The sequence below is a fragment of the Podarcis tiliguerta genome (genome assembly GCF_965153285.1).
Source record: "Podarcis tiliguerta genome assembly, chromosome: 4".
NCBI classification, from domain to species: Eukaryota; Metazoa; Chordata; class Lepidosauria; order Squamata; family Lacertidae; genus Podarcis; species Podarcis tiliguerta.
In genome coordinates this window covers 84,087,414-84,107,151 of record NC_139537.1, presented here as the reverse complement: position 1 = coordinate 84,107,151, position 19,738 = coordinate 84,087,414, and the positions used below count along the sequence as shown (strand labels likewise).

General features: G+C 44.7%; 1 long non-coding RNA gene across 1 annotated transcript in view; it reads right to left on the bottom strand.

The window, feature by feature from the left end:
* Positions 1-15,777, bottom strand: part of LOC310676425 — a 312,074-nt gene extending 296,297 nt beyond the window's left edge. Inside the window, exon 1 of the long non-coding RNA XR_014510561.1 lies at positions 15,716-15,777. This is a non-coding gene — a long non-coding RNA (uncharacterized lncRNA). The remainder of the gene's footprint in view (positions 1-15,715) is intronic.
* Between the last annotated feature and the right edge of the window lie 3,961 nt (positions 15,778-19,738).

Below are 19,738 nucleotides of genomic sequence, written 5' to 3'. Positions count from 1 at the left end.
AATGTAGGAATATGCAGCTATCCCTTATGGGGTTCGAACCTGCAACCTTGGTGTTATCAACACCATGCTCTAATGAAGTGAGCTATGGTCACCTTAAATGGGCCAAATCTTGCCCATCAACTGTGTATTGTGGCATGCAGTGCCAGGGTCCTTTGAAACCTTTATTTATGCAAGGCAAAACAGGAGGCTTAACAAGCCCCTGACAAGCCACAGAAAATAGCAGATGGCCAAAGAATCCAGAGATGGAGAAAAAGGGAGAAATTTGCACTCAGAAGCACCAACTGAGACATTTCATTTGTTAATCACTTCTTATGCAGAATCCCAAAATGATTTCACCTATCAAAAATAAAACAAAAAATACAATAATAAAAGTTATATCAATTGCACGTATAAAACAAATTCAAATACAATCACCAGCTGGGATAAAAAATATCTGTTTAGAAGACAAGAAAAGCCCTTGACAGGTGCCAAAAAGGCAATAGTGACAGTGTCTTCCTTTGGGACAGAGTTCCAAAAGGTTGTTGTTGTTGTTTAGTGGTTTAGTCAATGACCAACTCTTCATGACCCCATGGACCAGAGCACGCCAGGCACTCCTGTCTTCCACTGCTACCCGCAGTTTGGTCAGATTCATGTTTGTAGCTTCGAGAACACTGTCCAACCATCTCGTCCTCTGTCATTCCCTTTTCCTTGTGCCCTCAATCTTTCCCAGCATCAGCGTCTTTTCCAGGGAGTCTTCTCTCCTCATGAGGTGAGATCTCAGGATCTGTCCTTCCAGTGTTGTCTTTGTCCACGGAGTTTTCTTGGCAGGGATACTGGAGTGGCTTGCCAGTTCCTGCTCCAGGTGGATCATGTTTAGTCAAAACTCTCCACTGTGACCTGTCCATCTTGGGTGGCCCTGCATGGCATAGCTCATAGCTTCTCTGAGTTATTCAAGCCCCTTCGCCATGACAATGCAGTGATCCATGAAGGAGGTTCCAAAAGGTAGATGCTGCAATACCAAAGGCATCACTCCAACATCATGCACAATGACCACCTGATATGATGGTACCTGCAGAAGGCCCTCTCCTGCGGGCATCAGAAGAATATATAAGGGGTGAGATTAGTATAGCAATTAAAGCTTCACACACTAATTGGCAGCCAGTGTAATATCTTTCAGCAGCAGTGTAATCAGGTGAGCAGTTGATCAATCACATTTTGCAGTGGCTGCAGCATCTAGAGCAACCACAAGCACAATTTCACATATAGAACATTCCAATAATCCATACTGGAGCTTGCCAGTGCACAGACCAGTGGTCAGCTTATCTCAGTCCAGAAATAGCCATAGTTGTCTTACCAGTCAAAGTTAATAGTCCCTCACTATGTTGATAATTTCTCACTGAGGAACTCTGGATAGTTCAGCTGGTACAGCATGAAACTCTTCATCTCATTGTTATGGATTTGAGTCTCACATTGTGCGAAAGATTCCTGTATTGCAGAGAGCTGAACTTGGTCCCTTCCAACTCTACAATTCTATGGTTGTATGAGGTCACCTGGTCACTTGTGACAGAGAAGGATCAAGGAGCAGACTACAGACCTGCTCCTTAAAGGGGAACATGAGCCAGAGCAAAGCAGGTAATATATTAATGCTCAGGAATTTTTGATCCATGGTGCCTCCATCTTGTCAGGATTCAGACTTGATTTGTTGGCCTTCATCCCTCCACCTGCCAATGTTCCCTCCTCTATGGAACTATAGGGTTGTCACATTCAACGTTTGTGCAATCAGTGTACACAATATTGGAGCTTTACAAATCAACAAGTGTTCCCTCTTTGACACAAGCACTTGTACACATGTGGTGACAGCTTGGACTACTGCAATGCACTCTGCATGGTGCTACCTTTGAAGGTGACCCAGAAACTACAATTGATCCAGAATGAGGCAGCTAGACTGGTGACTGGGAGTGGCCGAGACCATATAACACCAGTCCTGAAAGACCTACATTGGCTTCCAGTATGTTTCCGAGCACAATTCAAAATGTTGATGCTGACCTTTAAAGCCCTAAATGGCCTCGGCTCAGTATACATGAAGGAGCATCTCCACCCCCATCATTCAGCCTGGACACTGAGGTCCAGCTCCGAGGGCCTTCAAGCTCTTCCCTCACTGTGAAATTTTTAAAGTTTGATGTTTTATCATGTTTTTAATATTCTGTTGAGAGCCGCCCAGAGTGGCTGGGGAAACCCAGCCAGATGGGTGGGGTAGAAGTAATAATAATAATAATAATAATAATAATAATAATAATAATATACCTGTGTTAAATATAATATGTGAACAGGCCTCATCAAATGAGTCTTCCACTGCACCAGGTCAACAGCTTCACTTTTGTATTTCAGCTTGTTAGAAAGCTCTGGTGCTCTGTCCATAAGAAGGTGACAACTCTCCAAGAAGATGGAGTAGTGTCCACAAGATTCATCGAAAATTCCAAAAATGGTTGTGAATAGGTACTGCGTTAAACTGATAAAATAATATCTTGCAATCGAGTCTTGCCATTATTACCTTTTCTTCCCTTGTCCAACATGTTGCACAACCTGAAACAATTTAATGGGATTGTCAACTGCTGTTCACATCAGACCCAGGGTTGAAATATCACAGGTGCAGCGGGTCAGGACTCCAGGGCATGGAACTGTAAGAAGCAGGCAGCTTTCATTCTGCCTGCCTGCAGAGCTGTCTCCAGAGTTCCTGGTCTTTTGCTTTCCCGAACACTTCATTCAATCAAAGAAAACAAACATCTCGAGTCTGCCAGAAAGTGCATCACAGCTCAGAAGTCATAATCAAAAATCTAAAGCCATTTCATCATCATGAACAAAGCAATATGGAAAAGTCCCAAGTTAGCTCTAAAGCAATTCCTGTTGGTGAGGGCTGGATTAACGTGTTTTGCTGTCTGAGATAGAACAGCAAATCATACCCTCCTCCAGCAAGTCAAGGGGATAATAGTAGTCAAAGTTGGCCAAGTTGGCACCCAAGACTGGGAATAGGGGAATAGTAATAGCATTGGAAATGTTAAAAAGTAACAATTTCATGGCAGCCCAAATCACTTTTCTAACGTGCCTGCCTCCTTTTTCCAAATAGTAATGCTGGCTGCAACAGACTCCTAGGTCTGTGGTGTTTTTCATTAAGACTAAGATACACATAACCAGCTGACTGAATTTCAGCTATCTAGCCAAGGCGGAGGCAGCAGTTTGTGTGTGTTCTGCTCAAGCGGGGTGCAATGGTTCTAGGGGTTGCTCGTGCGTAAATCGGTGCCAACACCTGGCTGGGTTGCCTGAGTGAACTTTTCCTGTCCGGACAGCCATTCACCCGTGGCTGTCTCAATCGCTGGCAGAATCCGTCAGTGGGCGTTTCTTGAACTTCTTCCAGCATAAAAGTTCTTTGACGCCTAGTCGTCATCTACTCTCCCTGCGCGGAAGCCTTCTGCGCAGGGAGGGTGTGGGCATCGGAGGACCCATGCTCTCCCCGCTGGTTCCCGGCGAAGAGTCTTGGAGCCACCTTGCCGATTCCCCCATCTGCCCCCCTCCTCCACTGGTGCTACTCTGATTTCCTTCCCCAGAAGATGTGCTGCTTCTCTCCCTCCCGGGACACTCTCCGGAATCCCTCTGGAGCCCCCTCCCTCTCCTTCTGGCTCTGATTGCAGTTCCCTGACACGGGGACATGCGGATGTGGTGTGTGGGTGCCCCGTGGTGTGCATGCATGACTTGAGCATGCCCCATGGTGTGCGCAAACCACGTGTAGAACTTTTGGGGTGTGGCCCCTTCTTTGAGAATTTGTGGGTTGACAAAGAGCTGCCATCTTGCAAAGATTATTGGGGGAGTTGCCCACAAAGGACATCGGGATGTCATGTTTGTGAGTTCACGTGCTGAACCCTGTCCCTGGGGCCTACCCCCCGCCCCCAAGAAGGACACATGGCACCAAAATATGGGTTCAAATCAGGCCACAGCTTTATTGAATTTCAGATGTAGGAAACTTGGCATAGGCCTTGGAAGGCATCCCTCTCAACCCAATAGGGACTGAGGATGTGCAGGGCAAAATAAGGAGCAGTGGGAGGGAACTGTAAAGTGTGAACTTACACAGCGTGCCCTCCCACCTCACCTCAGGCGGGAGTTTGACCTACTTGCCATCACTCTAGGGCCGGTGGCTCCCATAATCAACCCTTTAACGGGGCCTGCAAAAAGCCGCCGCGTGGGGGTGCATGAGATACTCCACCCAACTTGAAGATAGACTATAGGATACCTACTGTCAGGGAACTGCCATCAGAGCTGGAGGCGGAGAGGAGGCTCCAGAGGGATGGCGGAGAGGGTCCCAGTAGGGAGAGAGGTAGCCCATCCGCTGGGGAAGGAAATCAGCATAACACCCGTGGAGAAGGGGTGCAAATGGGGGAATCGGAGAGGTGGCTCCAGGACTCCTCGCTGGAGACCAGCGGAGAGGACACGGGTACTCCGCTGCCCACACCCTCTTTGCGCAGAAGACTTCCGCGCAGGCAGAGTAGGAGGAGATTGGGCGTCAAACAGCTTCTATGCTGGAAGAGTTTCAAGAAACGCCCACTGACGGATTCTGCCATCGACTGAGGCAGCCACGGAACTTGAGGCTGTCCAGACAGAAAGGGTTTAACCAGGCAACCTAGCCAGGAGTAACGGCAACTTACGCACGAGCAACCCCTAGAACCATTACACCTATTAAGGCCCAAAGATAGACTATAGGATACCTACCAAGGCCCCAAAACCGCCAAAGTTGTGATGAATTGGTACAGGGAAGGGAAAACCTGCCAATGCAGGGAAAATTCCTTCCCGGTTCTGAATACAGCAACCATATTACAACCATAGCAGCACCAGCTGACCTAGGAAGCAAGAAGTTAGCCTGCAAATAAGGTGTTATTATTTAAGGAGGGTTGGGTGGGTGAACTTGGAGCGGGAAAAGCAAAGTGAGTCTTGGCCAAAGCATCGGTCCCTTTCCTCCTGGCCCTCACCAGGGGGCGGGTGGGTGGCCCTGGCCAGGTGAGTGTTGAGTGGTGTTGCAAACCCCACCCATCCATTGGGAGGGGTTGGGCAGAAATTGTGATATCAGGCTGTTGCAGTGTCAGAATGCCAGGAGGAGCCAGGGGCAGAGAAGAATGTGGTAGCAGTGTGGCCTCTTTGGTTAGCAGCTCCTCCTCCTCCTCCTCCTCCCCCCCTCTCTACTTCCTCCTCCCCTCCCAGTACTGCCCCTGACCAGGGGCTGCTTTCTCCATCTTTCCCTTATGTAGGAGAAAGAGGAGCAGGAGCCACCAGCCACTGAGGTCGTGCCATACTCAGCTCTGCAATAGGCCTCCTCCATCCCCTGATCATTCTTAACATTGGGGGTCCAGTCAGATGTGCAGCATAGAAATAAATTATTATCATCATTATCATCAATAATAATGAACCAGGCAGAGGGCCATCTCGGTAGTGGCGCCCGTCCTGTGGAATGCCCTCCCTTCAGATGTCAAGGAAATGAACAACTATCTGACTTTTAGAAGACATCTGAAGGCAGCCCTATATTGGGAAGTTTTTATTGTTTGATGTTTTATTGTGTTTTTAATTTTCTGTTGGGAGCTGCCCAGAGTGACTGGGGAAACCCAGCTGGATGGGCAGGGTATAAATTATTATTATTATCATTATTATTATTTTACATTTATATAGCTATATACTAAACAAGCATATATGGAATCGTAGCTGCATATATAGTGATATAATAGACCTTATTTCCCTTTTTACTTTTTATTCACTTTTTTATTATTTTGTTCAATTGAAATAATAATAATAATAATAATAATAATAATAATAATAATAGTACAGTTGAGCAAGTACAATTTACATCTTTCCACAAGGCCTGCAAGACAGAGTTGTTCCACCAGACCTTTGGTTAGGGCCCAGCCTGACTCCCTCCTCTGGCAACCTGCACAGAATTTTGCTTAACGGTTGCCATTAATTTGATTTTAATTAATTTTTATAATGAAATGTTTTTAGAATGTTGGATTATTTAACTGTTTGATTGTTGTTAGCCGCCCTGAGCCCGGCTTCGGCTGGGGAGGGCGGGATATAAATAAATTGTTGTTGTTATTATTATTATTATCATCATCATCATCATCATCATCATCATCAAATAAAGCAGGAACACAAAAAAGCAGTGTATAGTGATTCGAAGCCATGGGAAAGAGGTGCAACTTGATCATTAACATCAGCAGGTGCCTCTCTCTTGGAAGTCTTACACTTGGGCAGGCTGATGTGACATGTGGCCTTCCTTCCAATGCAAGGATGAGCAGAGCCTTTGTATGGATTGTGGGCAGATTAAGAATCCGTGTCTCTTGCAGATCTCCACCTCAAATGAATCTTATTCCATGAACTGATTCTCATTTTTAAAATAAAGTTCAAAGTACACTATGTATGTATCTTTATTTTAACCAACAGGCTTCATAGTTTCTCGCGGAGCTTTGTTTAAAAGCTAGACTGAAAATGGTTGAATGGCTGCTTGACAAAGTGAGGTTGTGGCCTGGGAGGAAACAGGAAGATTCGCCAAAGTCTTGCACCAGTGAAAGAAGGATATAGTTGACATTGGGAGGGGGTGGATAGGAAATGCCTTTTAACCTGGAGGCGGAGAGATATTCATCGTTCAGTGCATTCTGCAAGGAACTGAGCCTTTAGTGAAGGTAAAAAATATAATAGGCATAAGCATAAAGGCCAAAGGCTGTTCTCCAACTGGGGCGCTCACAGGCCAGTGTTTCCCAGTTGTCAATATTTATACAATGGTACGTCGGGTTACATACGCTTCAGGTTACATACGCTTCAGGTTACAGACTCCGCTAACCCAGAAATAGTATGTTGGGTTAAGAACAGAAATCCGGCGGCGCAGCAGCAGCGGGAGGCCCTATTAGCTAAAGTGGTGCTTCAGCTTAAGAACAGTTTCAGATTAAGTACGGACCTCCAGAACGAATTAAGTACTTAATCCGAGGTACCACTGTACTACATTTTTTTAAGATTTGCCTTGAGCCAGTCTTTAAACCTCTTTTGTTGACCACCAGCATTACACTTTCCATTTTTAAGTTCGAAATAGAGTAGTTGCTTTGGAAGATGATCATCAGGCATCCGTACAGCATGACCAGTTCGACAAAGTTGATGTTGAAGAATCATTGCTTCAACACTGGTGATCTTTGCTTCTTCCAGTACACTGGTATTAGTTCGCCTGTCTTCCCAAGTGATGTTTAAAATTTTCCGGAGACACCGTTGATGGAATCTTTCAAGGAGTTGGAGATGGTATTTATAAGTGGTCCATGTTTCACAAGCATACAGTAAGGTTGGTAATACAATAGCTTTGTAAACAAGCATTTTGGTTTCCCTGAGAATGTCCCGGTCCTCAAACACCATTACTGCTGTTCTGCTTGCAAAACAGTTAAATGGAACTTCTCCCTCTTCTCCTCTCTACTCCACCTTTAAAATCTCCAGAGGGAGGTGAGGGAGAAGGCCAATGAATACCTGTCATGCAAGCAGCAGGTTGCTCATGCAGCATTGGCTATAACCCACATGTTGTTGAGACCATTCTCAGATAGCTCAGTCAGTAGAGCATGCGACTCGTCATCTCAGGGTCATGGGTTTGAGCCACGCATTGGGCAAAATATTCCTGCATAGCTGGGGCTTTGGACTAGATGACCCTTGTCGCCTCTTCCCACTCTACATTTCTATTATTCTATGGTTCCTATGCTTTGGAACCCATAGGGATAAAAGCACCGTATTTTTTGCTCTATAAGACGCACCAGACCACAAGACACACCTAGTTTTTGGAGGTGGAAAACAAGAAAAAAAAATATTCTGAATCTCAGAAGCCAGAACAGCAAGAGGGATCATCCGCTGCACAGTGAAAGCAGCAATCCCTCTTGCTGTTCTGGCTTCTGGGATAGCTGCGCAGCCTGCATTCGCTCCATAAGACGCACACGCATTTCCCCTTACTTTTTAGGAGGGAAAAAGTGAGTCTTATAGAGCAAAAAATACGGTAAGTAACTGAAAAGGGGGGGAAAGTGGGAGGCGTAGGCAGAAAGTAGCACCAACAACCATCACCTCGCTGCTCCAAGTTGCTTCTTTTAAATTAACCCTCAGACTATCGCAAGAGGGTGCATTATATGCTGTTCCATCAGGAATTTTCAAATGCTCATCTGAATAGGACATAGAGGGAGTTTTAGGATCCAATGTGATCATGAAACCACCACAAACCACTACATTGCAATAGAAAGGAGTGGGGGAATCTGACTCTTAGCTTCTAGCACTGGGATCTAGAAGCAGAGTAGAGTGCCACATTCTGAGTGGGTTACACTGAGTGGATAATAACCCCTCTCTATATCAGAAGCCTGTGCAGCACTGGAACAACAACCTACCCAGTTGTTTTGCTCATGCATAGTTCTGTGAACACCCTTCCACCTCGGTTTCTTACAAACTAGTGCTGTGCTGTATCTTCCTCTTGATTCTTTCCCCCTTTTACCATTATCCGTCACTTAACGGAAAAAGAAAACTGTCAAAGGTTGAAGAAAATGTTGAATTTCTCATGGATGGGGTATGGGCTTTTTCTTTGCTTACCTTATTTTGAAGTGGCCAGGGGGTTTTGTGAATAGGGAAGGGGAGAAATGTCTTTCTGTTTGCATTTAAAGGGATACAGACATAATTCACACTTTCTGAAATGACATGCAGACCAAAACACAGTAATTGCACAAAATTCACACGTCTTCGAATTTTGCAGTGCAGTTTTCCTGACAAATAAAAAGTGTACAAAATGGTATACAGTGCTACCTCGGGTTACAAACGCTTTGGGTTACAAACACTTCGGGTTACAAACTCCGCTAACTCGGAAGTAGTACCTCGGGTTGAGAACTTTGCCCCAGGATGGGAACGGAAATTGCGTGCCAGTGGCACGGCAGCAGCGGGAGGCCCCATTAGCCTCTAGTTAAGAATGATTTCAGGTTAAGAACTGAATTCCAGAATGAATGAAGTTCGTAACCTGAGGTACCACTGTACTAGAATAAAGAGTGCACAGAAATGCACATGTCAATGGAAATGACATGCAAAATTTGTTATCACAGGAAATTTGCAAAAATGTATATCAGGTAAAATTGCACACAAAACATATGCAATGGGGGGGGTCACACTAAAATGCTGATGAATTTACATGTGTTTTAAAAATGTAAACTGTTGCAGAAATGTGAAAACTGAAGCCTGGAATCATTAGAAACTAGGAGAAACCAGACCCTGCAAATTCCTCTTTGTCAGAGTCCTTCCTTTCATTCTACAAATCATGTCTCTGGTCATCAGCATTCTGCAGATTTCCCAGTAGCCATTCATGAGTGGTTGTGGTTGTTTTTAAGTAAGTTTTTTGGGGAAGGTTGCTTTGTTTAACTTTTTGTTAAAGTTAAAAGAAAGCAGAGTGGAGAGCAGGTTTCCTCAACCTTGGCCCTCCAGATGTTTTGAGACTACAATTCCCATCATCCCCGACCACTAGTCCTGCTAGCTAGGGATCATGGGAGTTGTAGGCCAAAAACACATGGAGGGCCGAGGTTGAGGAAGCCTAGTGTAAAGTCCCCCCTTTCCTTTCTGAAAGGTAGAAGTGAGAACTTACTGTGAAAACAAACTGAGAACACTGCTCTCAGGTGCTTGGTAGATAGCACAGGAGCCAACTCCAAGAACCAAAGTCCCTTAGCCCACCCCCAATAAAATATTTGACGGAGGCAGGCATTGGACGTTGTCATTCAAATGTTGTGTATACACTGCAACGTGATTGATTATGCCCAGCGGTGCTTACCTGCCACCCGTAATATTATATTCAATTTGGCACCCCTGGGAGATAGCCTCCCAACTTCCCTGTGCTTTGGTGAAAGTTGAGGAGGAATGTTATGGGGTAACTCATCCCATGGCTCTTTGTCAGATTAGGAATCATCATCATCATCATCCTGTAATAAGAATCTATCTCATATACCCCACCCATCTCTTATACCCCAGCCACTCTGGGCGGCTTCCAACAAAAATACAGTAACAACAACAACAATTAATAGCTTCCCCAAACAGGGCTGCCTTCAGATGTCTACAAAAAAATTATATAGTCATTTTGACATCTTCTGGAAGGGCATTCCTCAGGGCAGGTGCGACTACCAAAAAGGCCTTCTATCTGCTTCCTTGTTGTTCACTTCTCTCAGTGAAGGAACCGCCGGGAGGCCTTGGAGCGGGACCTCAGAGTTCAGGTTGACAGGGAACTTACATAGCACTGGAAAAATGTTTAGTGGAAAGAGAAATAACTACATATGACCCCCACTCATCTCTACCTTGCCATTATAAGATAAGGTCAACACCTCATTCAAATTCTAACGCATCCTTTGAACGAGGCATACACAACCTTTTTTCATGGGCGGAGAAAACCTTTGAGAAATATGGACAGGTTTTGACATAGCAAGGGTTTTGTTTGTTTGTTTTAAAAACGAATTTATTTCTGGTCTTATCCATTGCCCTTTTCATATTTTGATAGAAAGGGGGTTGATCTTCTTTTTCATTGTCCATTATAGAGTGATTATGATGAATCAACTGAAACGATGTTATTATAGCCACTTACAGCTGCTCTTAATGATAAATTAATAGGCCCACTGAAGGTTTTATTAACTCCAGATAATAGCAGTACTGAAGTACATTCTATCATCTTTCAATATTTTACACAAACATCAAGAAACTATAAGGCAGATAAATATTATTGTTGAGGCTGGGGGGGGGGAGGTAAGGAGAGAAGATCCCAGTACATTTTGAAATATGACAATTAAACAAGTGATAGGCATCGGTTTAAAGGTAGATGACAGGAAATAGAAGATAAATGCACCGTAATAATTTTCAGCACTGTTGGTTTATAACTCTTTTGTTTATCTATTATAGCAAACAAGAAATTTCCAAGTGTGCAGTTCCTGAGAAACAGCTTAGGCAAAACTCCAGGAACTGAAGTTCAGCAGATTTTAACGAGTTGTAGAACAGAACCCCTGCTGTAATTAATTTGTAGTTAAGACTCCTTTTACACAGCAATCTGTTTTGTCATTTACAAAGAAATTTCTGCAGCAAAGTCAACGATAAACCACATTTTGCAAAACATTGAGATGAAGAAAAAAAGATCACATTTTAAAAGTGGGGAAGCATTTAGGGATTGAAAACATAATTTATGTTCTTCAAGGCTTTAGCACATTTTCTTCATTTCGCTCTCCAAAATGTTCATTTGAGTTATACCAATGTCAATACAACAGACAGGTGTTTGAAAACACATGTATCAGGCAGCAACACTCGGAGAAGCAGGAATGGTAGCAGTTCTGCAGCAGAATTCTCATTCTCTTGTTAAGTCAGCTAAGTGTAGAGCCCATTTTCACAGAGTGCTGTTGCATGCAGGTCCTGCAACTGGGCTTCCTATGTGTATATGGCTTGTCACTGTAAGAATTGTCCTCTTATAAATGGTATATAACACCGGTAAAATTAGCGAAAATGTATAAGACATGCAATAAGTGTTGGAAATGTAAAGAGAAAGAAGGTTCATTTTATCACATGCGGTGGGAATGTAAGAAAGTGAAAGGCTTCTGGGAAATGATATACAATGGATTAAAAAAGATATTAAAATATGCATTTATAAAGAAGCCAGAGGCCTTTCTGTTAGGCATTCTAGGAAAAGAGATAAAGAGAAAGGATAGCAAGTTCTTTCCATATGCAGTGACAGCTGCAAGGGTGTTACTGGCTCAGAAATGGAAACAGCAGGAAATACCGACAATGGAAGAATGGAGAAGGAAGCTGCTAGACTATGCTGAGTTGGATAAAATGACTGGGAAGATTAGATACTTAAGAGACCAAAAGTTCACAGAAGACAGGGGAAAAATTGTGGAATATCTGGAGAGTATAAGTGATGGTCAAATAACACTAGAGGGATTTAAAAAAGCACTGTGAAACGCGAGAAGTATTGTTAAAAGGGAATAGAAAAAGAAAGGTTCAAATAATGACAATACAAACCTAAGAAATGCGTAAATTAATAATGACTACGAAAGATTTACGGAAAAGCTGAAGGAAGTCCAGTAAAGAAAGATTTTGTGAAAAATTGGATGTGAAATTATTGTATGATTTGTTTTTGTTGTAAATTAATAAAAAATACTATTAAAAAAAAGAATTGTCCTCTTTTTCCAGGACGCATCCTCTTTTTCCAGGACATGCCCTCTTTTTCATGAGTAGAGCTGTTCATAGCGATCCATAGTTAAAAGCAGAAGTTGGCAAATGCGTCCTCTTTTTTGCTCTTCAAAGTATGGCAACCCTAGACATTCTCAACACCCAGTCCTTAACATTGTCATACTAGGTTCAAAGGACACTTCTATCTGAATAAGCCTTCCTAGAATTGTAGTTGCATCATAAAAGAATATATAACATCACAAGTGTTTACATGTTGATTTAACAATGGGGAAGTGAATTGGCTCCCACTACGTTTCCGAGCACGATTCTAAGTGTGGGTGCTGACCTTTAAAGCCCTAAACAGCTTTGGCCCTGCATAACTAAAGGAGCTTTTCCACCCCCATCGTTCAGCCCGGACACCGAGACCCAGCTCCAAGAGCCTTCTGGTGGTTCCCTCACTGTGAGATGTGAGGTTACAGGGAACCAGGCAGAGGGCTTTTTCGGTAGTTGTGCCTGCCCTGTGGAATGCCCTCCCATCAGATGAAAAAAAACAGATAAACAGCTGTGTGGTTTTTCAAAGATGTATGAAGACAGCCCTGTTAAGGGAAGTTTTCAGTGTGTGATATTGTGGGGTTTTTTTTACTTCTTCTTTTTTGGTTGGGAGATTCCCAGAGTGGCCAGTCACATGGGTGGGATAGATAGATGATAGATAGATAGATAGATAGATGATAGATAGATAGATAGATAGATAGATGATAGATGATAGATGTGTGAGAGAGAGAGAGAGAGAGAGAGATACCAGGACATTACATGTGAGGTTGTTGACCATTTTGACTCACACCACTGTCTTCTCTCCCCCCCCCCTTATCTTGCTTTCTTCCTATGACACCCCACCTCTTTTCCCATTCTTGAAGAACCATAGCCCTATTTGTGTGCTATCAATAGAGCTTAACCAAACATGTGAGAAGGGGAGAACATGCACGAACTCACCAGCTGTCCTCCCTAATCCCTGTTACTTTCTGTGTATTCCAGGCCAGTCCCCTGGAAGCCTTCTGTACCCATGGATACTTTCGTGTATTTTGGAATCCCTCCTTGCACATTTAGTGAAGCTTTATTCAGTATGTCCGAACACTGATAATGACTTCACCCAAGCTGTGCCTGTAGCTACAAATGAAAGAGGGGAGAGCGCTCCTGGCCTCAGGTCCTCCTTGCAAGCTTCCTATAGGCCTCTGGTTGGCTAATGTGTCATAAGTGGGGAACGCACCGAAAGTTATTTTGTGAACATGACTAGACTTCCCTCCCCTCTGGTTCCACAGTCCTCTGGAGCAGATTTCAGTAACTTCGAGGTGGGGTGGGGACTACAGAAGATAGAAGAGGAAGGGTAACTCTATATGTCACCCATTGATTTCAATAATAATAATAATAATAATAATAATAATAATAATTTTTATTTATATCCCGCCCTCCCCAACCGAAGCCGGGCTCAGGGCGGCTAACAACAATAAAATAGTACCACATTCTAAAATCATTTCATTATAAAATTAATTTAAATCAAATTGATGGCAACCTTTAGGCTGTGAAGATTGCCAAAGGAGGGAGTCAGGCTGCACCCTGGCCAAAGGCTTGGTGGAACAGCTCTGTCTTGCAGGCCCTGCGGAAAGATGTCAAGTCCCGCAGGGCCCTAGTCTCTTGTGACAGAGCGTTCCACCAGATTGGAGCCACAGCCGAAAAAGCCCTGGCTTTTTTGAGGCCAGCCTAACCTCTCTGTGGCCTGGGACCTTCAGGATGTTTTTGTTTGAAGACCATAAGTTCCTCTGTGGGACATACCAGGAGAGGCAGTCCCATAGGTACGAGGGTCCTAGGCTGTATAGGGCTTTAAAAGTTAAAACCAGAACCTTAAACCTGATCCTGTACCCCACTGGGAGCCAGTGCAGCTGGTGTAGCACCAGGTGAATGTGATCTCGCAGCGAGGACCCCTTAAGGAGTCTCGCCACGGCATTCTGCACCCGCTGGAGTTTCTGGGTCAGTCTCAAGGGCAGCCCCATGTAGAGCGAGTTACAATAATCCAGCCTGGAGGTAACCGTCGCGTGGATCACAGTGGCTAGGTCAGGGCGACAGAGGTAAGGAGCCAACTGCTTAGCTTGGCAGAGATGAAACCTCATATATTTTATGGGGTTGAGGATGGGCTAATTCTTTTGTGCCTGCTTGGTAAGCAATATGCATTTTTTAAAAACCTGAATCTTACAATATTTATTGTGCTTCAAGTGGGCCACTAAGATGGCATTTGTTCTAAGACACCAAAACATGCTGTGACGGAGGTTTGGAATTAAATTCCCTACAGGTAAAGAGGATAATTGGGCAGTTTGTCTTCGGATTAACTTGTCTAAATAATATGAAATTATAATAGGCTCAGGACTATTAGGATTAATTTGCGTAATAACAGCACACTCATTGCTGAGGCAATCTCTTAGATGCTCCACATGTCTCCAACACTGAATCAAGGTAAATGACCAAAACCCTTAGGAGTGCATAGAGAAATGGAGACAACTTTGGGGGAACCACATGGAAGCCAGAACACATTTCCTGTCACTCACAGTCAAATTTTATACTCTGCAGGGGAAATGAGCTATGGATAGTGCCACACAGGCAATTAGTTCAAAGCCCAAGTTTGATATATAGCTAGCACTGCCACTTCAACTTTAGTAGATTCAGATACGTGCGGCCCACTAAATTTCAAATACGCAGGTTCCTGCTTTTGCAAAACGTCTGAACAATTTGAAGAGAAGTTCTGACAGAACTAGGAATGGGCAAATCACTCCATTTTGGTTTCTCTTGATTCAAACTTCAGTTTTGCAGCCCTTTGCATTTTTTCAATCCCCACAAATTTTCATCAGCGTATTTGTGTACTTTTCTCCAAGTGTGCACATTTCTGAATGCTGTTTTGTCCGACGTACATTTTCTTTTTTTCCAAGTTTCTCTTCATATAATGCACTCTTGGGTGCTATTTTCAGGAATGTGTGCATTGTAATACACATTTTTGGAGAACTGGATTGCATAATTCAGGGAACTGCAGAATTGAAACGGCAGCTGTATCTCCATTCACATATTGTTTTTGGAAATGCAGATTAGGTAGGTCTCCATGAAAATGCATGTTGTTGTTGTTGTTGTTTAGTCGTTTAGTCGTGTCCGGCTCTTCCATGGACCAGAGCACACCAGGCACTCCTGTCTTCCACTGCCTCCCGCAGTTTGGTCAAACTCATGCTGGTAGCTTCAAGAACACTATCCAACCATCTCGTCCTCTGTCACCCCCTTCTCTTTGTGCCCTCCATCTTTCCCAACATCAGGGTCTTTTCCAGGGAGTCTTCTCTTCTCATTAGCTGGCCAAAGTATTGGAGCCTCAGCTTCAGGATCTGTCCTTCCAGTGAGCACTCAGGGCTGATTTCCTTAAGAATGGATACATTTGATCTTCTTGCAGTCCATGCGACTCTCAAGAGTCTCCTCCAGCACCATAATTCAAAAGCACCAATTCTTCGGCGATCAGCCTTCTTTATGGTCCAGCTCTCACTTCCATACATCACTACTGGGAAAATGCATACCAAGCTGTCAGGGGTTCAGGAGCAGAGGCACAGGAGAGGGAGGAAATAGAGAGCGAGGGGGAGGAGTCCGAAGGAAATGTCAGCGATGACAGCAATCCGAGGTCTCTGAGTCTTTCCAGTGAATCGGAAGATTCACAGAAAGAGGCCCCCATGGTCAGGGCAAGGGGGGTGCCGAGGGGGACACCTCAGGAAGAAGGGGCCAGGGGGGACTCAGAGAGCAGCAGTTGGAAATCTGGACCAGCGTCCACACCAGAGTGCAGTAGAGGGGAGGAGTCCCAGGCATCGGGATCAGGCAGCGCGCTGACAGCGGGAGGACATGAGGCAGGAGTGGCCACGCCTCCATCGGAGAGCGAGGAAACGGTCGAGAGGAAGGTGGAAGGCTGCGCGTGCGCGCCAAGTTCAAATGTACAGGAGGGTGCAGCAGTTGGCAGCCCGGATAGGGAGCCAGGTCCTAAAGCCCGCCGAAGAGAGAGGGAGGAGTCAGGGGGGTCCACGTCTGCGTCGGAGGAATCCAGGAAGGAAAGGACCCCGGGGGGTAGCAGGACCCAGAGGAGAAAGGAGAGACGGAAGAGGTGGAGTAAGGCTAGAGTCTTAAACTGGTGTACAGGGGGCGGGGATTCAGATGGAGCTTCGCCGGTCTAGACCCTAGACGTAGAGCTGGGGCGCTGAGGCTTGGAAATGGAAACTATACTTCAATAAAGACTTTGATACATTACTACCGGCTAGCGTTGGTCCTCTGTGAGCTGGGACCAGGAGCCAGCTCTGACACAAGCTCAATATCTTTCCCCTCCTTAGATAGAATTGGTGCATTTTCAAAGGCAGGTGGTGACACGTCACACAGCTGTCTGCATCTGTCTTCTCAAAAACTGGAGAAGAAACTCGGAGATTCTTGCTTGGCAAAACACAGCAATTTTAAGGAAAGCAAATGCATTTTGATATGTTTGATCAGATTTCTAGGGAAGGGGAAGGGTTTCACACACTGTTAATACGTAGGAGGACAACAAGGGGTTGATGATATGTATGCAAAAAAATGTCAAAAAACAGGGGAGTAGAAAATAAGCTGGGTTTGGAAGTAAGGAAATTTATCTGCCTGCTTTCAGTACAGGTTTGTTTTTCCACAGCAATAAGATGTGTCACTCAGTTTCTAGCAGTTGGAGTTATAGTGTTGCTCATCCTTAACCTTCCTGCATCTGACTTCAAAACTGCTTGCTGCACAACACGCTTCTGATTGATTGGCGAGGGTCCTGGGCGGTGAAGATGGAACATTTAAATTAACCTCTCCAGCCATCCTTATATGGAGGGCGTAAAGCTGTTTAGTTCAGACTGAAAACGTGAACCCCAGCTTGCAGTTCTCTGCATTAGTTTGTATAAATTCCCAAGCAGAGTGCCGCAACAGATTCATCATCATAATCTCAATTACTTAGGACAACCTCTCTGACGGGGGGGGGGGGGGGAGAGAAGAAAGGAGAAAGTTTGAGAGTCTAGTGTTCAGTGTTTTCATTATTTACTACTCTATCTTTTCACAGTCTAGTTCTTTAGAGTGCTTTAGGTTGCAATCCAAAAAAACACAGATTTGTAGAGTTGGAAGGAAGCATGCGGGTCATCTAGTCCAACCCTTTGCAATGCAGGAATCTTTCACCCAACATGCAACTCGAACCCACGGCCCTGAGATTAAGCATCACATGCCAACAAACTGAGCTATCCCTCGGGGCTTGCTAGGGAGCAAGAAGCACCACTGACATGATGGGATTTACTTCCAAGCAAATATACCTAGGATTGCACCATTAAAAGCTTTGGGGAGTGTTTACCATAACACTAAGGAGATAAGGAGATTATTCCATCCAGCAAGTAGTGCTTGAGTTTATGGAAGTAGCACCCCTCTCTTCCTTTTCACGATGTCCTGTGGGCTGTCCTGACCCTTTAGAGCAGGCATGGCCAAACTTGGCCCTCCAACTGTTTTGGGACTACAACTCCCATCATTCCTAGCTAACAGAACCAGTGGTCAGGGATAATGGGAATTGTTAGCCCCAAAACAGCTGGAGGGCCAAGTTTGGCCATGCCTGCTTTAGAGAAAGTTTGGCAAAAGTGTGAGGGCACACAAATCAAGGAAGGGAGACAGTTCTGCTGGTGGAGTCCCCATACTAGCTTCCATTAGTGAACCCAGCCTTTAAGTATCATTCATTTAGACATCTTAAAGATTTCAAAATAAAACATTACAAAGGAGGTCAACTACACAATGGACATTTAATGCAGGAAAGTTAACAAAAGAAAATGCACATTTCAAAATTAAAGATTACTAAAGGAAAACAGATATAAAATGCATATTTGAAACAGAATAATTAGCAAGAGAATAAAATATCATTATAAGAATGGAACATGTCTGCTGCTGTTGCTGCCAATCCTGCCAATGGTGATTCATGGTGGGCAGTGACTATGAAAACTCCAGCTTGATGACCTGGGTCTGCACTAAGAGACAACCTAGGCGGTCTCTGGCCTCTTCAACAGCCTCAGTTTTTGTAGCTGGATTCAACCACTGTCCCAGGCCAGTTAGGAAAAGGCCTGCAAGGCAGAGAGCAACTCTTCCAGGTCTCACAGCTGATATGGTCACTTAAAAAAAATGACCATGACCATTGCTTAAAACAAAAAAAAAAAAAAAAAGATGACACTAACCCTTTCCCTAAATTTTCACAAAGCCTCTCCTCCTACCAGAGGGGAGGGGTTGTGAGCGGGAGACGATTCTCGCGTCATGCAGGGGGTGCTCTGCCCCTGCTTCGACTCCAAGGCTGGCGTGCCACGCCCCTCCCCGGTTGGGCACCCAATAGAGAAGCTCAGCGGGGGCGTGGCTTGCCATTCAAATGCGGCCGCGCCAGCCATCCCCACCATTGCACACACATTTTCTTCGAGTCACCCACCCTCCACTCCCTTTAGATTAGCTTTTCCTGACTTTGCTATGGACCTCTGGTTGGTCACCCTGTTTAACCAGGGGGCCCGGTAGGAGTTTTTTCCAATTGGCTAAATTGGCCTGGCTTCTTGGTTTTTTTCTCCTACCTCGTAGCAACCGTCACAACTTTCATGGTATTTGGCGGTGAGGCATTGGAATGTGTTGTTGGTGTTTCGGGGGGCAAGGTGTGGCCATCGCCTTCCCCAACAGTTTTGGGTATTCCGCTAAAGGAATCCGGCGGTCGTGGATCCTGTCCGATGCCCGTGGGGGGGCCATGGCACGACCCGGTGACATCAGGAGAGAGCCTATAGTTGTATTAGCATCAACAGGCTCCACCTTCTGGTGAATAAACCCCCTTTGGGCTTTCCGAGTGGGTGGAGTCTAATGTTCTGTGGTCCAATGCCTAATCCAATACCTTCTCACATGCGGTAATCAATAAAGTTGTGGCCTTTTCCTTACCCATTAACCTTACATACTGTGCCCACGTGTCTTTATTCCCCAAGCGGGGATCAGTCCTCGAATTACAACTGGATATTTTGAAGACTTTGCTTTCACAAACAGCTGTCAAAATATTAGTGAATGATCCCGATGCACTGAAGCTGAATAAAGTCATCCGTGATTTACTCGCAGGATGCAAAACATTCATTAATCACATCTTAATGCATAATTTAACAATGAGGTTTTTTTCTCCAAAGCCCAGAAAGTATAGTCCTCAGCAAGGAAAATGGAGAGCAGCTGGAGTGGCATACATAAATAACAGGTTCAGCTAGTCAGACATATTAGTGTTTCTGTGGTGGCAGTAGTAAGAACACTGCTTGAGGTATTGGAAGCCCAGAGATGGCAAGCCTAAAAGGCAAATCTGAGACTGGGTAGGAGAGTTGAATTCAAGCACCCTCTTGATCCCAAGAGGTGGAGTTGGGCAGAGGAGGGTACAAGAAATTCAGATTGCATCTCAGTCTAATATGACACTGTCCAAAATTTCACAGATTTAGAGAAGAACACACTAGTG